This window comes from Protopterus annectens, chromosome 8.part0 (assembly GCF_019279795.1).
Source record: "Protopterus annectens isolate FY-2018-M chromosome 8.part0, PAN1.0, whole genome shotgun sequence".
Classification (NCBI taxonomy): Eukaryota; Metazoa; Chordata; order Ceratodontiformes; family Protopteridae; genus Protopterus; species Protopterus annectens.
In genome coordinates this window covers 1,346,113,162-1,346,135,841 of record NC_056741.1, presented here as the reverse complement: position 1 = coordinate 1,346,135,841, position 22,680 = coordinate 1,346,113,162, and the positions used below count along the sequence as shown (strand labels likewise).

General features: G+C 42.3%; 1 protein-coding gene across 5 annotated transcripts in view; it reads right to left on the bottom strand.

Moving 5' to 3' along the window:
* Positions 1–22,680, bottom strand: part of KMT2A (lysine methyltransferase 2A) — a 3,231,120-nt gene that overhangs the window by 1,917,953 nt on the left and 1,290,487 nt on the right. The gene's annotated exons all lie outside the window — the stretch shown is intronic.

The following is a 22,680-nucleotide window of genomic DNA, read 5'->3' as shown; positions in this document are numbered from 1 at the left end:
CTTCACTCTTACAGATGGGTTCGGAGCCGATCCTCAGCTCAGAGTCGGCCTACTACAAAGCTGGAGGTCTTCAGATAGCTCAAGGCCAAGTCCCTATCCCATGATGCATCTAGAGTTACCTCAGATCTCGTTTGCTGCATATAATAATACCATATGTCATTCTATCACTACATAAGAGAAAGCTATAGAAGGGTTGAGCAACCAGGAAAAATCTAGCATCTCAGACTTTGAAAAACCCTAGAGGGGATAGGAGGGTGGGAAGTAAAAATGAAGGTGAGATGAACAACTCACATGGAACATTATGGTAAGTACATAACTTCTTTATGTGAAGTTGCTCTATCTGGCCATTCATTCTTACAGATGGGTAGCGCCCCAAGCACCATCTAGGGTGGCTTACGGGAGTATGTTTTTCAGGATAGTAGAACCAAAGGAGGCCCTGTCAACTTTGTAATGAGTGATAAAGCTATGAGGTCTTGACCATGTGGCTGCTGCACAAATGTTATCTATAGGAAGTCTGGCAGAAAAGGCAGAGGATGTAGACACTGCTCTAGCAGAGTGAGCCTTAATTTTATGTTGTAAGGGCATACTAGCAGCTGAATAAGCAAATGTGATACAATCAGATAACCACTTAGAGTTGTTTTGGCCACTGGCATACCTTTCCTGGAATCTGAAAAAGAAACAAAAAACTGTTCAGATTTCCTAAAATCTTTTGTTCTAGCCAAGTAAAATCAGAGCTGTCTATGAACTTCAAGTTTATGTAGCATATATTCTAAATTGTTGGAGTGACTGGGAAAGAATACTGGCAAATCAATAATTTGATTAAGATTAGCTTCAGTACAAACTTTAGGCAAAAAGGAGAGGTTAGTTCGAAGTGAGACTCTTGTCAGCATGGAAAATCAAATAAAGAGGCTTAATGGACAAGGCTTCAAGCTCTGACACTCTGCGGGCAGAAGTGATAGCTACTAAAAAGATAGTCTTCCAAGACAAAAATTTGAGGTTACATGAAGAAGCTGGTTCGAATGCAGGGAGAATGATGTGAGAAAGCATAAAATTTAGATTCCATGGGGTATAGGGAAATTTCACAGGTATGGATCAATGTTGTTTTGAGAGGCCTATATAGAAATTTTTTTTCCATTTGCTAAGGTACAGCTTCCTCGTAGAGGATTTATGAGAGGATATGAGAATTTGCTTAGTCTCATTAGAAAGGTTATGGAACCTGGCTATGATGGGAATTGGAGCAGCCAAACTGTCAGCTTCAGGAACTGAAGAGAGGGATGAAGTTCTCCCGAGTGTGTCAGAAGACCTGAAACTGGATCCAGAATTCATGGGTCCTCCAAAAGATAAAGTCGAAGGAAGGGGAACCAAATCTGACGAGGCCAATGAGGGGCTATTAAGAATGATGGTCCTTCCCAGGGTTTTTGCTTTCTGTAGTACCTTGGGTATCAATGGAATTGGTGGGAATGTACAGAGGAGACCCGGAAGCCAATCATGTAAGAGTGCGTCCCTTGGGGCTTCTCCTGGAGGGGGAAATAGGGCAAAGTAACTTCTGCATTTCATATTCATGTGGCTGGCGAAAAGGTCGCAGCAAGGCTGGCCCCACCTGCGGAATATCCTGTCCGCTATTTCTTTCTTGAGAGACCATTCGTGAGGCAATAAAATTGCTCTGTTCAGCTTGTCTGCTATCACGTTGGATTTCCCAGGGATGTGCATTGCTAACAAAGCGCTGGGTGGATATAGCCCACTGCCATACTCTTAGGGCCTCGCGACAAAGTGGGTAGGACCTGGTTCCTCCTTGTTTGTTCAAGTACCAGATCACTGACATGTCCGTCTGAATAGCAATTTGAACCAGAGGAAGACCGTCCTGGAAGTACTGCAATGCTAAAAGTACTGCTCTCATCGCTAGGACATTGATATGCAGATGTGTCTCTTGATCAGTCCATGTGCCTCAGGCTTTTCTTCCCTGAAAATGCCCCCCACCCTATCAGGGAAGTGTCAATGGTCACTGTGCCTGCTGGTGGGGGTAGAACAAAAGGACGACCTATCGTGACATAGAGAGGTCAACCACCAATGAAGATCCTTTTTGCATGTGTTCATGATCATTATAAGATGAGACATTGGGAGCTCTTAGTAAGACCATTGAATGAACAACCACCACTGCAGAACCCACATGTGCATGCAACCCAGAGGGATGGCTAAAATTGCAGCTGCCATCATGTCTAACAATTTTAGTACTTCTGATGCTGGAGCCTTGTTTTTGGAAATCATATTGCGGACCTGCTGACGGAGTAGTAAGACTCTTTCTGCTAGAAGTCTGAGCGTGGTGGTGGTGGTATCCAATTCTGCTCCGATAAAAACGGTATGTTGCGATGGTGACAAGGCAGATTTTCCTGAGTTTATTGTAATGCACAGCTGACTGCAGAGTGAAAGAGTGGTGTCCCTGGCTTGAATTAATTGATGCCTGGTGGTGGCGGTGAGGAGCCAATAGTCTAGGTACGGAAACACCTGGAATCCTAAATGTCTCAGGTGAGCCATGACCACTGCCATGCATTTGGTGAACGCTCCGGGGGCTGTAGTGAGACCAAAGGGCAGGACTCGAAACTGGTAATGACTGGCTCCAAGCCGGAAGTGCAGATGATCCCTGGATGGTCTGGCCATTTTCATGTGGTAGTACGCATCCTGGAGATCTATTGAGCACATCCAATTGTCTTTCCCTAAAGAGAGAAGTATCGACTGAAGCGTGACCATCTGAAACTTCTCTTTCTTGACAGATCTGTTTAGTCTGCTGAGGTCCAATATAGGTCTCCAGTTCCCTGTCTTTTTTGGAACTAAAAAGAATCTTGAGTAAGTTCCGGACCCTATCTGGTCTGCTGGGACTGGTTGGATGACTCTTTTTGTTAGCAACGATCGGAACTCTGTTGTTGCCTGTTCCCTTAGGGAAACTGCACAAAAAAGCTACAAGAGCTTTATCTAAGTATCTAAAAGTATTATTCAGAAAGATTTATCAATATGAAATATTGTTAAGAAAATAAAGTTTTTACTGGCCCGAGCTAGCGAGAACCTCCGATCTATTGCAGCGGCAAACTAGAGCTGAGGTAACTCTTGGTGCATCATGGGATAGGGACTTGGCCTCGAGCTATCTGAAAGACCTCGAGCTTTGTAGTAGGCCGACTCGGAGCGGCTCTAAACCCATCTGTAAGAATGAAGAGAGAGATGGAACAACTTCACATGCATCATTCTCTCTGCTGCCTCAGCTAACAATATATATACATTTACAAACAAGCAATCACTGATGTAAAGGAGAAGAAGAAAAAAAAAGCTTGTGTTTTATTAAAGACATATGGTGGAAATGCAACAATGACAATGGTACTGAAACCAAATACAAAACTGCTCTGAGAATGACCTTTCCTCTTTTCAACACGGATATTTAATACCATCTTAAAAATCCATATGCCTGCAGTATGAAGGGTGGCACATATATACTTGTTGGTATGCAGTTTAACACAGATACAGCAAGGTTCAAAAACCTTCTGAGAAAAAGCTGTTCCAACACATCGCACAAGAAAACCAAACAGTTGTATAAACTACAAGAGCAGCTAAATGCATTCTGTACAAAGGATGAAACGGGAGTCAAAAATAACCCATTTAACTTATTAATTCCGGTCAATTTTTAGAACAAAAAGATTTGCTACCCTGTCTTCATGATTACTTACTGGCAATGCAACACCTGTCTATAACTAAATCTACAATGACAATGATTCACTCATGCTATATAAAAAAGCAAACTGTAGAAAATCTCATTACTTTACTATGATGGCAGAAGATTATCTGTTTGGTCTACTATAGTCAGTCCACTATCTGATCCTATTTCAATCCAATCCATCTGATTTGACTTGTGGGAAACAGCCACTCAATGGATCCGATATTTCACTACAGCTCCAAGCTTCAAGCTCCTTCAAGTAACTCCTATACTGCACCTGTCCTACTTTCTCCCTCATATCATGTTTCCTACTTTGGATGTGATCAGCACTTAATTGCAAACAAGTGCTCCTTTTATGGTTTTACTTTTTTCAGCTGAAACAAATACTTCATAGGCTCCCTTTCATTACTTAGTGTAGTCCTCTTGCACCATTTTCTTACTGTTTAAAAGAAAATCATTTTTCCTCAGTGAGAAGTGCAGTGGCCCGGTCACCTAATCTGTTGTGTAGACTCTACTTACATTTCAATATATAGAGATTTTTGTAAGAGTTTTTATCAACAGTAGTGTGGTAGTTTTGATATTTGTTTTCTTTTGGTGGTATTTCTCTTTGTTGACTAACCATCACTTGTTGTGGACTTCTTCACTGTTGTACCTTGTTTGATAACATTATTTCTGCTATGACTGCTGCCAAATTAAGCCACAGAGAAGAGCTTCAAGAAATCCAGTGACAAAATCCTACTCCAGGTTTACCCACTATCTTTGCCTGGTGTGTATTAAGCCAGATCAGCTCATGATGGACTGATCTGTGTATGTAAGGCCATTCAGGTATGTTCCCTAGATGAAAGGGAGGATAAAATGACTTTGAAAGGTTTTCATCCTCTCAAATCCACTTAAGATAAAGACAGTGACGAGAAAAAGATGGAGAAACAAAGAAAAAGTGAAGGGAGGGAGGAAAAGAAAACCGAAAAAATCAGACATTACTTTGGTACTGAAGAAACCCAGAGCACATTTCAGGCATTCACTGTTGGCACAGACCTTGATGCATTCTACATCCACAGCACTGGGGAAATTCACAAAACAGTGGTCAAGATTCCTTTCTTACCACCTTCCATCCACATCCACCTTCCTTGTCTAGCATGTCTTTCTGGAATGTAATGGGGACTTGGGTTAGGACTGAATGATGAGGGCATTTTTGAGGGCTCAGTTTGATATAGTTATCATCCATCTCCCTCTGTATCTCAGGCAGACTGGCTTGGTCCAAAGTCTCCTAACATAGCCCTTGTTAGAAAAATGTGTATTTGAATATATGAGAAATGCTAGTTTAAAAGCAAAGTAGTATATAATGCATTTTATTCTATTACTCATATAACAGAAAGGATTAATTCATGTTTTAATGTAAGTAGTTTTGAAACTGCAGTGTGGCTTGAGGCAAGCTGACCTTCGACCCTGGCAGATGCTAGCTTAGCAAGTTTTAATGTTTATGCTTTTCACAAGTGATTATCTGCTCGGTCAGGAAATTAAATGTGTGAAATAATGAAATCTTCTGCTCTTTCCTGCTGGGATGATTTGGCCTTGTATATGTGTTACTGAGATAGCATGCAGCTGGTGGGAAAGTGTAACAGTGAACAAAGATGTGTATTAAAAGACTGAATCTGCTATTGTATTCGAACTGATATGAAACCTTGAAGAAGTAACTTTACAGAAAGACATTATGTCTGACCAGGTGGATAGCAAGGCCGTATTGTTACCAGAGGAAAACTTTTTTTTAAATATACAGCATCAGCAGTTTTTATGAACAGAGGACTGTAAGCTAAAGTGATGTAGATGCCCTGTGACATACCACGTCAGTAAGGTTGGCACAGCTTGAATGTTAAACCTATATAAAATTGTGTGCTTCCTGTTTCATGTTAGACAAAATTCTGTACTTGTACGTTTTTTGCCGCCTGGTGTACACTAATAAACTTTTGAATCTGAACCTCCTGTGTATTGAATTCTTGATTTTATTTAACAGTTTGGTCCTTCTTAGCCGGAATTCCCTCGGACAGCTGCAGATCAGAGTCTACCGGTGGTCGAATACTGCGCAGGAGAAGTTACCGAAACGGTTCTTCTTGGGTGAAAAGACCTCCGACTGAATTGTCGTTTAAAGAGGCTGGCCACTTTCTGATCTGTGGCCGAAGAGCGGATATTGGACGATTCAATACCGGAGGCTCAGGCAGGAAGAATTTGCCTTTTTTCTGTTTTAGATCAGGGACTAGGTTACAGTATATTGTTGTCAAGATTTGTTATGCAGATCAGGGACAAAAGGAAGTACTGTATATTTGGTCATAGATCAGGGTAACAGAATAAGGTAGGCAGTTATTCTAGATAAACTGTGAAAAGGAACTGAGAACTTGATATCACGTGATAAAAAAAAAAGGGTTACGTAACATTTTCTTTGCCATGGGAAATCAGTGCACTAAAACATCGCGAGATCCGCCCCTAACCGAAGACGCAAAATATATGCAATTACGTTCCGATAACGTTAGGTATTATACGAAATGGGTTAACAAATATGAATTTGATGGTAAACTAGATAAAACGTCACTAGTTAAACTCCTTAAGCAGCTTAAATCTGATGCGGGAGGTCAGGCAAAAAAGCAACGCCAATTAGGCATTCCCTCAGGCACACAGGTGGATTGAGGAAGCAAATCGTAGAGAACAGAAGCTGAAAAATTCAAAAACATTATTTTTAGATAAAGAAGATAATAACTTGGTAATAGCAACAGCTCCTCCTCCTCCTCCCTTGCCCCCTCCCTTACCCTTTTCAGGATATGAAGCGAGTGGACAGGCTGGTCCGCCTCCGCGTTATCTTGTTTCAGCAAGACCACAACCATTTGTTAGAGATCCTATTGAAACTAGGTCCCGAACACATAAAATACATAGGGACGGAGAATCATATCAAATAGAGAGAAACCTACAGGATGAAAGTGAGGAAGAAATATGCCCACTTATAAAAGTTCCAAATCCTCAGGCAGGACAGGAAGGGCAAAACCCAACACTCTTAGTATATAGGCCATGGACACCGGAGGATATCCAGAAAGCTACCAAGGGAATCCCCCATCCGAAAGTTAATTTTACGAAGTTTTTGGAAGATTTACAAGGCATGAGGTTGAGTTACCACTTGAATGGGGAAGAAGGAGAAAAAGTAGTAAGACAAATTATAGGTCCAGATTGGCACATGATTTGTGGCACCTGGAATCCTCGTAATGCAGAGCTTAAATCACTCCCACATAGTGACGCAGAGTTAGGCAACAGAGTGAAAGGTCTTACAGACCGAATCTCTGAGAAATGGAAACCTAGAGCAGACTGGACTTGCATTAATCAATGCATACAACAGGAAAATGAGGCAATAGATGGGTATTATGCTAGATTATTAGAATGTTTTAATAATCATAGCGGTATGTCGGTTCCTGAGAACCAAACAAATGATTCCCCGTATGAACAACAATTGAAAAATGCATTTTTGAAAGGTTGCATTCCACCTATTAGTAGCTTCATTACGAAGCATATGATAGACCATCGAACAGGGAGGCTACAAGCCTTACTTGAATACGCTAGACATGTTGAAAGACATTTTAATAGTAAAAAGAAAAAGAAGGCGCAAGTCTTCACTGCTGAAGATGGAGCTGAAGTGTTTGTATTACAGTCAGGTAAAAAGGGCAAGAAGAATGCCCAGGGAAACAAACAGTCTGACAAACGATCAGAAGATTTTGAAGAGAGGAAAAAGAGAGGTGAATGCTTCAAGTGCGGGAAAAAGGGACATCTAGCAAGGGATTGTAAGCAAAACAAAAAGGTAATTTCAGAAGATAAGGGAGATGAGGACTGACTATATGATAGTGAAGATACATCATGTGAAAGTCAGAAATCATCAGGAAAAGTTAATAAACAGAAAACAAATGTAAATGTGATAGAAGGAGTAGAGGAAGTGCAAGTAGATATGGAGGATGAAGAAAGTGAAATTTTGGACTTAGCATTATTGAGCTTAGAGCTCTACTTAGCAGATACGAAACCGGAAGTTACACTTCTGGTGGAGGAAAAGGAAGTCAAATTCCTGTGTGACTCAGGAGCATCACGGACTTTGATACACCCCTCCAAGTTACCATAACATTCCGAATCACCTGATTATATACTAGTAAAAGCAGCAAATGGACAGCTATACAGGGAACCACTTTCCCATGATATAGCAATAACTGACCCTGTTTCAGGAATGACCCAGAGAAGTAAAATTGTTGTTTCTGCAAAGTGTCCAGTAAACCTATTGGGCAGGGACCTTATGCAGATATTTGGCATAGCAGCAGTTCCAACTGTACAAGGTATGGAGGCACAGAGACAAATGGATACCTTTGTAGTGCGGTCGGAGGGTGAAACTTTTTACTGGTACAGCCAGGACCTAGTCACGACTGGTCCAGGGGCAGTAACAGAGGAACTGATGAACGTAGCCATCAGTAAAGCCCCCTCCCTCGACACTGATCGACAGCATTTGTTACACTGTACTCTATACTACTGTACTACACCAGGACCTGATAGAGAGTATGAGCAAGAATTGTTCAGAAATCGTGCAACTAGACTAGTACTGCGTACTTTGTACTGGGATACTGAGGGGAACAGTGTAGTTAGCGGTTCATTACCTCAAGAATTCCTTGCATTATATAGATCAAATCGATTACCACATGTCAGCTTGACAAAGAACAAAAGTGTAAAATGGGCAGACTTAGGAGAAAAAGTAACAAGATGGGAGAAACAGACTGATTTAGAACTATCAGAACAAGGGATACAAAAACAAAAACTGAATTGGTTGACACAGACACATCCAGCTGTACACTTGCAATCTAGTGAGGACAGCTGATTAGCATTTTTATTAGAAGAAGAAGAAAAGGCCTTATGTGAAATTCCGACAACTCTTTGGTCAACAGACAAGTCAGATGTAGGACTTATTCGAACAGCAGGACCAGTTACAATTACCCCAAAGTCAGCTTTTAGACCACAGAAAAGACAATACCCTTTGAGAAAGGATGCAGAAATAGGAATCAAACCTATAATAGCAGCGTTACTCAAAGGAGGAGTACTGGTATAATCTCCTGATTCACTATGTAATACACCCCTATTTCCTGTTAAAAAAGCAAATGAGAATAGCGGATGGTACAAGATTTACAAGCTGTAAATAATGCAGTAATACCTACAGCACCTACGGTGCCAGATCCACATACTTTGTTAAATGATTTAAAACCACAACAGAAGTATTTCTCTGTGGTAGATATCAGCAATGCTTTCTTTTCAATACCTATACATCCTGATAGTCAATATTGGTTTGCATTTACATTTCAGGGTAAAAGGTATACATATACTCGACTACCACAGGGATATTGTGAGAGCCCAACAATATTTGCACAAGAAATAGCTAGCAACCTGGCAGGGTTTACCCCACCGGGAGGTAGTCAAATTCTACTTTATGTAGATGACATCTTGCTAGCAGCCCCCACCCAGCAACAATGCAGGGAGGATACTGTAGAATTATTGAAATTTTTAGCAACACAAGGACACAAAGTAAACAAAAGTAAGTTACAACTTTGGAAAAAACAAGTTAGATACCTAGGATATGTAATATCCAATGAAGGTAGAATACTAGACGAGGAAAGAAAAACAGCAATTTTGCAAGCACCCAAACCAGCAACCAAGAAGGAAATGATGTCTTTCTTGGGTACAACTAATTTCTGTCGGAGCTGGATACCAAATTATGCTTTGGAATCTGCTCCACTGACTGACTTGATATATAAGACGCCAATGGCAGCACAAGATATTTTACAATGGACACCTGAAGCAGAAACGGCTTTCTGCAGGTTGAAGCAGTTGATAGCTTCTTCATTAGTTTTAGGACTTTCGAATTATCACAAACGGTTCTTTCAGACCATAGACTGCAAGCAAGGATATATGACGTCAGTATTGACGCAACAACATGGGGACAAGCAACGCCCCATAGCCTACTATTCATCGCAGTTAGACCCAGTGACGCAATCTTTGCCTCACTGTGTACAAGCAGTAGTTGCATCTACAATGGCAGTACAGGCTTCAGCCTCAGTGGTGTTATTCCATCCTCTCACATTGAGAGTGCCTCATGCAGTTGCAATAATTTTACTGCAAGAAAAAGTGGCATACCTTTCTCCTGCTATACACCTTTCATGTATGACTATACTGCTGAGCCAACCTCATATGACAATTGAACGATGTACGATATTAAATCCATCAACATTACTTCCAACTCCTGCGAATGGCACACCACACAGCTGCCTGCAGGAAATTGAACAGTTAGCTTTACCTAGACAAGATCTCACAGATATGCCCTTGGATAATGCCGAGGTGACATATTACGTGGACGGCTCATGCAGAAGGGGTCCTACAGGAAAGAATCTAGATGGGTATGCAGTAGTTACAGACACTGAAATTCTAGAAGCCCAATCCTTACCACATAACTTATCTGCACAAGCAGCAGAATTGATAGCTTTGACGTGGGCATGTACTTTAGCAAAAAACAAGTGTGTAAACATATATACTGATAGTCAGTATGCTTTTTCTACAGTACATGTATTTGTGCAACAATGGAAAAATAGAGGAATGATAACATCTAGTGGAAAACCTATTAATCATGCGCAATTTATTTTGGAGTTATTAGAATAGTACAGTTTTGTACCTACCATAAATGTAGATGTTCGAGTGCTAATACAGCTGCAGTAATCACAGATGGGTTTTCTGCCGTCAGGCGGGTCCTCGGTCGGCCGAATTCCAAAGTCTAGGTCCGGCGACGGTTGTTGTCGCTTTCTTTCCTGACGTCAGTGCGACAGGGGTATATAAGACACAGCCGACACCATTTTCTTCAGTCTTTTTTGCCCCAGATTTCAGGTGCCCCCAGAAGGAAGGCAATACATAAATTATATATATAATCATGCAATGCAATATAATCAAAAAAACAGTAGTTGCAAGCAAATACACCATAGAAGGATAACCCAATCAGGTAGTATGAGGAGGTGTTAGCCACTAGGCCTTTACCAAGAGGGGAAGGAGAGAGGGAAACCTGTACTGCAGCTGTATTAGCACTCGAACATCTACATTTACGGTAGGTACAAAACTGTACTATGTTCATCGTGCATACAGCTGCAGTAATCACAGATGGGTAGAATCCCAAAGCTACTCACAGGGTGGTAGGCACTAGGTGGATTTGGGAGGAGCCAGAATGCACTGCAACATAACAGTGGCAAAGCCTGCTCTAGTTTTGGAGTATAAAGGCAGGTGGTAGTGTTTTGTGAAGGTATGCACAGAACTCCAAGTGGCTGCCTCCAAAATATCTTTGGTAGGGACTCCTCTGAGGAAGGCTGTAGAGGTAGCTGTGGCCCTTGTGGAGTGGGATCTGATGCCTGTAGGAACAGATTTGCCATGATAGGAGTAACAAAACCGTATGCAGTGGCCTATCCATTTTGAAATTGTCTGTTTGGAAATTGGCTTCCCTTGAGCTCCTACAGCATAGGACACAAAATGTTGTTCTGATTTCCTGAAAGGCTTTGTTCTGTCCAAATAGTAACGTAGCTGTCTATGGATGTCTAAGGAATGTAGCAGCCTTTCCCCTTTGTTTTGAGGATTGGGGTAAAAGGTAGGTAAGTGTATGGCCTGATTTAAAGCTACCCTGGATACTACCTTAGGCATAAATGACGGGTTGGTTCGTAGGGAAACCCTGTCCTGATGGAAGATGAGAAAGGGCTGCACAGCCATGAGGGCTTGTAGTTCCGAAACCCTACGAGCTGAGGTAATGGCCAGAAGGAAAACTGTTTTCCAGGACAAATATTGCAAATCTGTTGAGGAAGCTGGTTCAAAGGGAGGCAATGTTAATTTTTCTAGAATGTAATTAAGATCCCAGGTTGGTATTGGTTGTTTCCTTGGAGGTCTTATATTCTTAGCCCCTCTGATGAACTGTCTTAAAAGTGGGTGAGAGAATAAGGGTGGATCAGTGTTGTATTCTGCAGCAATGGCTGAGGCATGAATTTTGATGGAGGAAAATGAAAGTCCACTGTTCAACAGCTCAGCTAGATACTGTAATATCGGAGGCAAATTCAATTTTCTAGGATCCTGGCCTTTTTTCTCATTCCAAGCGCAAAACCGTTTCCATTTTGCGGAGTAAGCCTTTCTAGTAGATGGCCTTCTGGCCTCCAAAATGACATACTGCACCTCTTTGGAGAGTAGGGTCTATTGTGGTGTTAAGGAATTTTCCATGCAGCCAGATTGAGTGTTTTCAGCTGACTGTGAAGAGTTTTGTAGCTGTGCTGAGTCAGTAGAAGAGGAATTAGAGGTAGGGTCCAGGGAGGAGTATGTGTTAGGCTCCTTAGGAGTGGGTATCAGTGTTGTCTTGGCCAGTCTGGAGCAATCAGTATCATCTTCGGTCTGTCTGCTCTTGCTTTCAAGAGCACCTTGGGCAGAAGAGGCAAAGGTGGGAAAGCGTAAACTGTCCATGCTGCCCAACTGAAAGAAAGGGTGTCCACTCTCCAGGCCTTTGGATGGAAGGTCCTTGAACAGAACTTTTTCAATTGATGATTCCTGTGGGAGGCGAAGAGATCTATGTCTGGCCTTCCCCACGCTTGGATTATCTTTGTAAACACTTGAGGATGCAACTTCCATTCGTGTGGGTCTGTCATATTTCTGCTTAGATTGTCTGCCAGCGTGTTTTCCAATCCTGGCAAGTACTGTGCTTGAAGTTCGATTTGCCATTCCAGAGCCAAGTTCCAAAGTGACATGGCTAGTCTGCACAGGGGGTATGAATGTGTTCCTCCTTGTTTATGTACCACATTGCTGTGGTGTTGTCTGTTCTTATCAATAATTGCCCTGGATGCAGGAGGTCCTTGAAAGCTGTAATTGCATTTATCACTGCTAGCATTTCTTTTTGATTGATGTGAAGGTGCTTTTCCTTTTGGGACCATTTGCCCTGAATGCACCTGTCTGTCATGTGCGCCCCCCAGGCGTAGTCTAAGGCATCTGTTGTGATGACTTGATTTGCTTGAGGCTTGCAGAATGGAAGACCTGTGTTTGTTTGGCATGCTTGAGCCCACCATAGAAATTCCTTTTGCAAACATGGGATTATTGGTATTATTGTTTCCAAACTGTGGCTGTGTTGAGACCAAAGGTTTTTTAGGTACCATTGAAGTTTCCTCATATGCAACTTTGCACATGGGATTAAAAGAATGCAAGATGCCATGAAGCCCAGAGCCTGCAGGATTTTCCTTGCAGTGAGCCTGGTACAATTTGCTAGTATTTTGAAGTACTGAGTTAGTTGCCCCTGTTTTTCTGGCGTAAGATAGGCCATCTGGGTGTTTGTGTCCAAGTTGGCACCCAGGAAAGTTAATTTCTGAGTTGGTGTTAGCCTGGATTTCTCTTTGTTGACTGTGTATCCCAGAGAATTCAATAACCGTGTTACATAAGCCAGATGTTCCAGAAGTATGTGCTTGCTGTCTGCTTGGATCAGGCAGTCGTCCAAATAAGGGTAAATTTGTATCCCTTGAAGTCTGCAGTAGGCAATTACTGATGCCAGGCATTTCGTGAATACTCTGGGCGCAGTAGATAAGCCAAAGGGCAATGCAGAGAATTGATAGTGGATTGAACCTGCAAGAAATCTGAGGTATCTTCTGCAGCTTTGTCTGATTGGGACATGCAGGTATGCCTCCTTGAGGTCCAATGTTACCAGCCAAAACTCCTTGCCCAGCATGGGAAGAAGCTGCTGTAATGTGAGCATCTTGAATTTTGGTGCAGTAGAAATGTGTTTAGGATGGATAAGTCCAAAATGGGTCTCCAGTCGGTTCCTTTTCTTGGTACCAGAAATAGTCTGGAATAAAAACCTTGACCTTGTTCGTGAGTAGGTACCTCTTGAATAGCTTTCATGTCCATGAGCTTTGAAATTTGTATTTGAGCCTCTGCCCTTTGATTGTGTGGCAGGTTCGGCATGCCTCTCATTTTTGGAAGAGTGTGAAAATGAAATCTGTAGCCTCTGTTTATAACGTCCAGGATCCATTTGTCTGTTGTGATAATATGCCAATTTCTTGTAAATAATGCCAGCTTTCCTCCCAGGGGTGCTGCCAGCTGAGACTTGCTTGGCATGAAAAGGGGGAAGTCATTGGGTTTGTTTCCTGTATTGTTGTGCACTGTCTTCGCCACCTCTTGGTGCTGGAGTTTGCCATTGTCTGCTTCTATATGATCCTGAAGATTGTCCTCTGCCCCTTGTGCGCCTGTATCTACCTCTTTGGGGCTTGTCCGTGGCTGGAAAGGACCAGTTTTTTGAAGGCCAATTTCTGCTAAAACGTGGTGGTTGAACCTGTAGAAAAGCTTTGACAATTTGCATAGATTTAGCTTTTTCTTCCATTTTCCGTAGTATCTCCTCAGCATTAGCACCAAATAGTACATCCTTTTGTAAAGGAGCATCTAGTAGTTTAGCTTTAACATGATCAGGCAAGGTTTGTTCCCTAAGCCAGGCATGTCTACGAATGACTGATCCTGTCACAGCAGCTCTACTTGAGGCCTCTAGAGCATCATAGCCACATTGTAAGGTGTGTTTACCCACTTGCTGTGCACTATGCATCATATCCTGCAACTCCTTCAAATCTGGTTGTTCAGGTTGAGACATTTTATTTCTCAATTGTGATAACAAAAACTGCTGATATTTAAGCATATGGAACTGACAATTTAAGGCCCTCATGGCTAGGGTGGCCGAGGTATATACCTTTTTTCCCCACCTTTCTAAGGATCTAGACTCTCTTTCGGAAGGTAGTGGATTCTTAGCAGTAGAGGCCTTCATTCCCTTGGGGCCTTGAGAAATGGTTTCAGGGTCAGCATTATGGCTTTTGTAAAGAAATTGGTGAGAGTTAGGAACTCTGTAGTACCTATCAGGCTTGACTGGGGCAGGAGGCAGGGAATCCGGATTAAGGCAAGCCTCCGAGTAAACATCATCAAGTATGTCCAAGACAGGAGGTATCGCCAGAGGTCTGTGCTGAGGTAACAAAAGAAATTCCCTAAGTCTTTTCTTGGAATCAGAAAAGTCTTGGCCATCCCAATGGAAGTGTTCCCTCAAGGTGTGCAAGGTTTCCCCAAAAGAAAAATCCTCTGGGGGAGATACAGAAGGAATGGACTGCTCAGCATCAGAATCTTCAAAAGGGGAGTACAAGTGTTCCTCCATCAGAATGTTCTGAAAAAATGGAGCCCTGGTCAGAAGAGGGAGAATCTTCCTCCACTCTGGGTCTCTTGTCTGGAGGGGGTTGGGAACCCCTGATAAGAGTAATTAAATCCTCAGCCATTTTTAACATTTGCTTTTTAGGCATGGGGCCTGGAGATGGGCCCTGCGCAACAGGCCTCTTGGGATGCATGGCTGATTTGGACTTAGTAAAGGCCTTTATGGAAAAGGAAGATGAGGGTCTAAAGACACCATGGGTGGAAGTGGACCTGTCCACATTAGGAGGCTCAACACTCACAGTGGCTTCGGTGGTTGTAGTCTGGGTATGGGCCGAGGTACCTGCGGTCTCGGTTACACAAGACACCGCCAAAGAAGTGTCGTCGGTAGTCAGGGGCTGCGTAGGCGTCTCGCCGAGGACCAGACCACGTGTAGCCGGTTTTGGCGTGGTGTCGGTGGAGGCCGCGGACCTCGCGTGTCGGTCTTTGTCCTTGCGTTTTTTGGACAAAACAGTAGTCTGAGTCTCCGACGACATTTTATAATCAAAGGCTTTACCAAAAAAGTGCTGGGTGAACTCCGCCCGACGCTTAATAGTGCGTTTATTGAAAGTTGCGCAAAAGCGACAGCCCGAGACGTCGTGGTCTGGGCCTAAACAAGGTATGCAGAGGGAATGGAAATCCTTATGCGGTATTTGCTACCCACAAGAAATACAATTGTTAACTTTGTCTGACATCGGTCTGAGGCAAGAAAAGTTTCCCCAACGGGGTACTTAGCTTTAAAGAAGACTTCGGTTTCCAATTTTTCGTAATTTCAGGAGCTGGCCGACCGGCACTTGCGAACTGCTTCTGCTTCGGGCACCGCGCGGCAAAAAAGACTGAAGAAAATGGCGTCGGCTGTGTCTTATATACCCCCGTCGCAGTGACGTCAGGAAAGAAAGCGACAACAACCGACACCGGACCTAGACTTTGGAATTCGGCTGACCGAGGACCCGCCTGACGGCAGAAAACCCATCTGTGATTACTGCAGCTGTATGCACGATGAACATCTATTCAGTTACCTACCAAAGTAGCTATTTGTAAATGTGTAACTCATACAAAACAACAGGATAAGATTTCGAAAGGCAACGCACGAGCTGATGCAGCTGCAAAGCAAGCAGCCTCAGACTCAGAAACTTTACTTTTGAATGAGGAATTACAACCCTCTGAGATTTTGGATTTAGACATGTTAACAACAATGCAGACACTTACTACAAAAGCAGAAAAACAAAAATGGGTAAAACGAGGTGCAATTCTTGAGAATGGACTGTACATTTCCAAGGAGAGAAAACCGATATTGCCGTCTAATTTATTTAGATATGCAGCTTTGTTGAGCCATGGACAGTGCCATGTCTCAACAGGGGGGATGATACAGTTAGTAAACAGAATATTCCAAACATACGGATTCACAAATTACACACAAAAATTTTGTGCAGTTTGTCACACTTGTAACAAGCACCATGCACAAGGGGCATTTAAAACCAAGCAAGGAAGTTTTCCTATACCACCATATCCATTCCATACTATTTGTATGGATTTCATAGAATTGAATAAGTGTGAAGGGAAAAAGTTTTGTTTAGTTATTGTAGACATGTTTTCCAAATGGGTAGAAGCTTTTCCAACCAAAAACCCGGATGCAGCAACAGTGGCGAAAGCCCTGATAAAAGAAGTAATCCCTAGATTTGGCATTCCGGAAAGGATTTATAGTGACAACGACACACATTTCGTGAACCAGACAATTCAGCAACTTGGGAGATTTTTTGGTATCTCCTTAAAGAACCATTGTGCCTACCACCCACAGTCAGCAGGACTGGTGGAAAGGTACAATGGTACCCTCAAGAATAAACTTAGGAAGTTAGTTGAGGAAACCCAAAAGAATTGGATACACTGTCTGCCTTTGGCACTGCTGAGTATGAGAACGGTTCCAAATGTAAAGGGTTTGACTCCCTTTGAAATGGTTTTTGGGAGAGCATATTATGTGCCTCAGTGGAAAGCTCTCATGCCTGCACAGCAAGAGGCTGACAGTTCATTAGCTAGTTATATGAGGAAACTGTTAACAAATAAATCTGTTTTGCAGTTTAACTCTTTTTCAGATAAGGAACAGACCAGACTGGTAGAAGCAGTCTTGGCCCCAGGGTCGTGGGTGTGGCTGAAAGACGAAAAGGAAGAATTGGGCGAGTCCAAAGTGGGAAGGACTGTACCAGGTTCTGTTGGCAATGCCTACTGCAGTCAGAGTGGCCAAGAGGATGTCCTGGGTTCATTTGACACACTGCAAACCGGTAAAGAACTTTCAACTTGATAAAAACTTTGTGACTGATACACAACCAGATCAAGATGGCCAAAAACAAAGCGAATAGAAATCTAGATCAACCCCAGAGATGTTGCATAATCATTTTGTTGAGTATACATTTATTGACTGTAATTGTGACAATTTTCCTCTTGTTGTGGTTTATCCTACACACAACCACACAAGTGAAAGTGGGAAGGCGTGACGAAACGTCTATAGACTGGCATCCAAATTTTAACACATACCTAGCCATGAAACGTGTATATGCAGAGACTATGAACATTTCAAATTGCTGGGTTTGTACAGCTATACCAACAGCATATGGAGGACTGATAATGTCCGCTGTCCCTTTGGGGATAAATGAGACTTGGGAGAATTTACTCTTCGATACAGGAACTGTGAGATCACAGGACAAAATAACTTTATTTTTACCTGTCATACAAAAACGAATTGCATGTTTTTATAAAAATGATACTCTCCAGGTGGGCTGGAGCAATTGTAATATAACCATATCTTATCGGTGTCATATTAAGAATAATAATGGCAATACTTTTTGCAATAGTAATTATGACTCATATTTGAACTCATTGAAAACAACCATGAATGACATTTGCAAGAATCCAGTTTTGTTTAAACAATTGTCAGTTATAGATCAGAAAATGTTTCATGCAGGGCTAATGCGTATTAGTACTAAAGTAGAAAACTGTTATTTTATTTGTGGGGAAAAAGGCATATAAATGGTTACCTGAGAATTGGTCCGGCAGTTGTTTTTTGGGTTATTTGGTTCCGGCAATAAGACATACTGCAGAATTACCTTTGGGTAAGATACGAAACGTGAGAGAAGCAGCCTGAAAACCCGAAGGTCCAGTTGAAAAACCTGTGACTCCAGTTGGAAAGATCGAAGCTGGCTGGAAAGATTACAATACCGTGAAAGACAAAAGCAAATTAACTCATATGGACTTGAGTGACAGTGTTATATATTGGGCAGGAATATTCCCAGCCTATGGAGCAGTCAAATCGATCTGGGAGCTGAGGAAGTTGTCGAAACTTCTCGAAGTAATGAGTAATGCAACTTTTTCTGCCCTAGAACTGGTGACTGATGAACTGAATGCAATGAGAACTGTTGTGCTACAAAATTGAAAGGCTCTTGACTTCACCCTAGCGGCGAGAGGTGGTACGTGCTTATCAAAGAAGAATGCTGTGCGTATATACCAGATAACAGGCATGAAATTAATAATCACCTAGAGGTAATTCAGCAAGTATCAGCCATGACTGAACCAGGCCCAAACCCAGTGACGGACTTTTTCCATAATCTATTTGGGGGGTGGGGTTCCATCCTAATGAATATTCTGATTGCCATTTGTGTGGGTATACTCCTAATAGGAGCATGTGTTTGCTGTGGAATTCCCTGCATGAAAAGATTAATCAAAGATTTTATTGATGTATCTGTTACTGAAACTTTGTACCAAGATATTGAGATTGAAAAATTGATCTCAGATGACATTTTTTCTGAAGTATAGATTGAATGACTCACCTAGCTGAAAATCCTAAGTGGAAGAAGTTGGGAGATGAAATGACACTATGCATACTTCAAAATAGAATAAAAAGTATTAATAGGAGGGGAAATGTTAGAAAAAGGTGTATTTGAATATATGAGAAATGCTAGTTTAAAAGCAAAGTAGTATATAATGCATTTTATTCTATTAATCATATAACAGAAAGGATTAATTCATGTTTTAATGTACGTAGTTTTGAAACTGCAGTGTGGCTTGAGGCAAGCTGACCTTCGACCCTGGCAGATGCTAGCTTAGCAAGTTTTAATGTTTATGCTTTTCACAAGTGATTATCTGCTGGGTCAAGAAATTAAATGTGTGAAATAATGAAATCTTCTGCTCTCTCCTGCTGGGATGATTTGGCCTTGTATATGTGTTACTGAGATAGCATGCAGCTGGTGGGAAAGTGTAACAGTGAACAAAAATGTGTATTAAAAGACTGAATCTGCTATTGTATTCGAACTGATATGAAACCTTGAAGAAGTAACTTTACAGAAAGACATTATGTCTGACCAGGTGGATAGCAAGGCCGTATTGTTACCAGAGGAAAACTTTTTTTTAAATATACAGCATCAGCAGTTTTTATGAATAGAGGACTGTAAGCTAAAGTGATGTAGATGCCCTGTGACATACCACATCAGTAAGCTGGGCACAGCTTGAATGTTAAACCTATATAAAATTGTGTGCTTCCTGTTTCATGTTAGACAACATTCTGTACTTGTACGTTTTTTGCCTCCTGGTGTACACCAGTAAACTTTTGAATCTGAACCTCCTGTGTATTGAATTCTTGATTTTATTTAACAGCCCTATTCCAGATCCTAGTCTCCACACTAGTAGTTTCAGGGAAAATGTCATGCCCAGAGCCTGTTGGTTTGGTACCTGTCAGTGCATATACCGCTGTACGCACAAATATATATCCAATTCATTTGATGTTGAGACTTGCTTGGCAAAGTTAAAGATGTCAGAGTCTTTAGCATACACGGTAGTGGCTCTGATCGCTACCTCAAAGTCAGCCAAATCTTCTACATTAGTGATTCAACCAGTGTTATTGCTTGCATCCACATCTGAGGAGACAAACATGGCACTGATCTGTTGGCACCATTACCAATGAATTCTGGATAAGAGTACAAAAGGATGACAGCCTCCTCCTCCAGGAGGGCCGTAAAGCCTTCACTGACAATCTCCAGCCTTGCAATCAAACCTTTAGCCTTCCAGTCATTTTTCCCATGGGAAGAATACACTTGAAAGCCTCAAAGAGCCTCTCAAGGCTCTTCCTGAATACTCAAGAGATTCAGATGAGGCCCCACAGGCTTTTCCCAGAAAAAAAACCTGTGAAAAGGATCATATTGACCTTCCTCATGGAGTCTCTTACAATGGATACCAATTTGGATGATCAAGAGGCCCCCCCCCCAATCCTCAAACTGATATGCCAGAGGAGATTTTGGCCCGACACGAACTCTCTAAGGAGGAAGATGTGTTAATTCAGGCTTTCCAGACTGTACACTCTACCTTCACCGTTGTACCTCCTGCCAACTATCTGACTTGACTTGATCTTCAAGAAGGAAAGTGCAGCTGTAAAAGTTCTACTTACCTGTAACAGTAGATGTTCAAATTCATCACTCGTCTTACTTGCATTCTGGGTTATATGTCACTACTAGCCAGCTTTGAAAAGCTCAACCTCCTCTCCCCTTCCTCTTCCTGCAGTAGCCGATTGTCTAAACATATCCTGAAAGGGAAGCCTTCATCTGTCACAGGGAGTAAGTGTTCAGGCTTTTTCACTTCTCCAAAGGGAGAGAGGAAAGTAACTGAAGCTATAATAATCTAAGAAGAGTAAATTCACAGCCAATCACAATACCATATAAAAAACAAACCCAAAAAAGTACAGTTGTGTACCTACCATAAATGTAGATGTTCGAGTGTATTCACTGTTGCAGTCATTACACTTGGGTTATCCTGCTGGCAGGCTACCCGCAGTCGGCCAGAGTTCCAAATTCTAGGTCCGGCGTCGGTTGCTGTCACCTCTTCCCGGACGTCAGTGCACCAGGGGTATAAAAGATGCAACCGACACCATTTTCTTCAGTTTTTCTTGCCCCAAATGTCAGGTGCCCCCAGATAGGAAGGCTGAAAAGAATAAATTATGCCAAAAAGCATGCATGTACTAATATACACATATCCTTCATCTACAAGCAAATACACCACATAGGTTGTATAGAGTTGAGAAGTACAGAAAAGTCCCAGCAAGGAAAAAGGGGGATGGTGGGTGGGTAACCCGGACTGCAACAGTGAATACACTCGAACATCTGCATTTATGGTAGGTAAACAACTGTACTATGTTCATCATGTTTCACTGTTGCAGTCATTACACTTGGGTTGAATCCCAAAGCTGAGGTTGGGCGGCTGGGTCTAAATTGGATTTGGAGAGGCTACCAGGCCCTGCAGAACTGCAGTGGGAAAGCCTGCTCTGGATTTAGAGTAGAGAGCTAAGTGGTAGTGCTTGGTGAAAGTGTGCACTGAACTCCAGGTTGCAGCTTCTAAAATGTCTTTGGTTGGTACTCCTCTGAGAAAGGCTGCTGAAGTGGCTGCTGCTCTGGTAGAATGTGGCCTAATGCCCTTAGGCACTGATTTGCCATGCTGTGCATAACAGAAGCGAATGCAGTGTCCTATCCATTTTGAAACGGTCTGCTTTGTGATAGGCTTTCCTTGTGATCCTGCAGCATAGGCTACAAACAGTTGCTCAGTTTTTCTGAAAGCTTTTGTTTTGTCCAAGCAGAATCGTAGCTGTCTGTGTATATCCAAAGCGTGCAGAAGTCTCTCCCCTTTATTCTGGGGGTTTGGGTAGAAAGTTGGTAAATGAATGGTTTGGTTCAGAACCACATTGGAAACCACTTTTGGCATGAATGTTGGGTTTGTCCTAAGAGAAACCCTGTCCTGGTGAAAAATGATGAAAGTTTCCTCAGCCATTAATGCCTGTAACTCTGAGACTCTTCTTGCTGAAGTTATTGCTAGAAGCAGAGCAGTTTTCCATGATAAGAATTTTATATCAGCTGTGCTGGCTGGTTCAAAAGGAGGCAGTGTGAGCTTTTCTAAAACAAAATTGAGATCCCAAGTTGGTGCTCTCCTTGGGGGTTCATAGGTCTTATGGTTTTTGCCCCTCTGAGATAGTCTTTTTAGAGGATGTGAAAAAATAGGAGGTTGCGTATTGTAATAAGCTGAAATGGCAGAGGCATGGATCTTAATTGATGAGAAAGATAGGCCTTTGTCTAGCATCTCAGTTAGGTATTGTAAAATCTGAGGTATATCTGGAACAAGTGGTGCGAGCCCTTGTGCCTGGTTCCAAGCACAGAATCTCTTCCATTTTTCTGCATAAGATTTCCTAGTGCTGGGCCTCCTGGCTTCTAAAATGACATCCATAATAGCTTTAGAGAGAGACGCAGTCTGAGTGGCTACATTATCTGCCATGCTGTCAGATTTAAGGTTTTGAGTTGACTGTGCAGAATCTGATTGTTTTGTTGAGTCACAAGATGAGGAATTTGAGGTAAAGGCCAGGCTGGGCCTTGAGGCAAGCTCTTTAGGATTGGGTCCCAGTGCTGGCGTGGCCAGTCTGGGGCTATCAGGATCATTTTTGGCCTCTCTTGTCTGACTTTTAGGAGCACCTTGGTAAGAAGAGGCATTGGAGGGAAGGCATAAACTGTCAGGGTTTTCCAGCTGAATGATAGAGCATCCACTTTCCATGCTTAAGAGTGATAAGTTCTTGTACAGAATTTCTGTAGTTGGCAATTGTGAGGGGAGGCAAAAAGATCTAAGTCTGGGCGTCCCCATTTCCTTGTTATCATGCTGAACACCTGTGGATTTAGTTTCCATTCGTGAGGATCCATGAG